The following is a 1,668-nucleotide window of genomic DNA, read 5'->3' as shown; positions in this document are numbered from 1 at the left end:
TCACATGTCCTCACACAATATTTTGAATAAACAAGCCTTTAATGGTTACGATTATGTAAAAAAATGATTTACACCAACTCATCAAGAGAATTCTAATGACCGAGTAACAATTTTTCTGGATCAAGTGTCTGCCTAAGGCTCATGCACTGGCTACTGGAACATATTCCGGCGAATATATTTAATAAACAGTACAGCCCCCAGTAATGTCACTCATGGCCTTTGCTCCATCGATGCAGATATGAATGCAGTTGTCCCATGGTAATTTCTTCTCTTCAAGAAAAATAATTAAGAGACTGAATGTATGAACCCGAGTAGTAGGTGTTTAAAGAGATTTACGTGAGAAAAGGTCCTCCAGTAATATGTTTTCGTGCTTATATCTAACTACTGGAATGAATACTACGAGGTCGAGAGAGTAATTTGTAATGAAAACTTGCACGATATGCAGAAGAAAAGTAATTTCGTTATTTACATTGGTTGCTAAAGCTGTGATGGGCTGAGCAAACATCTCATTCGGAAGTGGGATCTTAGCTAAATCTTTTGTGGATTTTTCACCCAGGGCATATTTTACCATCTCGATCGCGGACGGTTTAATAAGGTATGCCACAAATGAGTAGGCTTCCAACGCTTTAGAAATCTAAGAAAACTCAGTTGCTTTTTCGTTCATCAGTTTTGTCGTTTTAACCATAACCGTTTTTAATTTTTAGAGTTTGTCTAGCTTTCGAATGAAGAATTCAACATAAGCTCCCGTGAACATATCCAAAATGACGAATATTTTAGCTGGACCCATAGAGCTATTTTGGAGAGTTTCACCGTATATAACGCACTGAGGTTTATCATTATTGTTCAAGAATCCTAAAGATATATAGCATTCACACACAAATATTTCCTAAGTTTGTTAGTAACTAATTTAGGTTGATTACATGTAGAAGCATTAACTAGTCTAACTTCTTTTGAGTGGGTTTCATTGGGATCACTCACATTACTGCCATTATTATCTTTATCAAAAGAGCTAGATTTTGAGCCCTAAGCAGACGAAAAAAGTTCTGCAGCAGAACTCTTTAGAGTGCCTTTTTTAACTCTCCTCTTCATCCCACAACGAAATATCGAAAACGATTTTAAGCCAAAAAGGAAGTGCTGCTATCCTTGAAGACTCTATAAAGCTTACGTGGTTACGCACTTTTATAAATTTGTTAACAGTGTGCAGTTTCACTAGGCCTGGCAAAAAATTCTTTCCTTATGAGATGATCTATCGTCCAAAGACGCGTGACAGAAATATTTTGGGTGTATGAAATGATTTCCAGGAACGCATCAAGAGAATTCTAATAACTGAGTAGTAATTTTTATGGAGCAAGTGTCTGCCTACGGCTCATGCAGAAATGGTCAATATTCATGGGTATCAGAGTAACGATTATTTGAAGCAAAAAACTTCAAGATGAATGCCCTATTCGGAATGGTTTCGAAGATAGAAAACATTTAATGCACATTGTTATTTATTTTTGGATTATTCAGTACACTGCCAGGCTTACACATCAGCGCATGTACAAGAGTAAGTAAACGCTACAACAGGCGTTTTAGAAAGTATCACTTAAAAAAATAAGTTTTTTAACACATTCGCCTGTAAGGATAATCGCACGTGTCACATTACAGCAGTTGCACAGTTCACTATAA

The sequence above is a fragment of the Schistocerca nitens genome, chromosome 4 (genome assembly GCF_023898315.1).
Source record: "Schistocerca nitens isolate TAMUIC-IGC-003100 chromosome 4, iqSchNite1.1, whole genome shotgun sequence".
In the NCBI taxonomy this organism is placed as follows: Eukaryota; Metazoa; Arthropoda; class Insecta; order Orthoptera; family Acrididae; genus Schistocerca; species Schistocerca nitens.
This window is presented reverse-complemented; position numbering follows the sequence as displayed.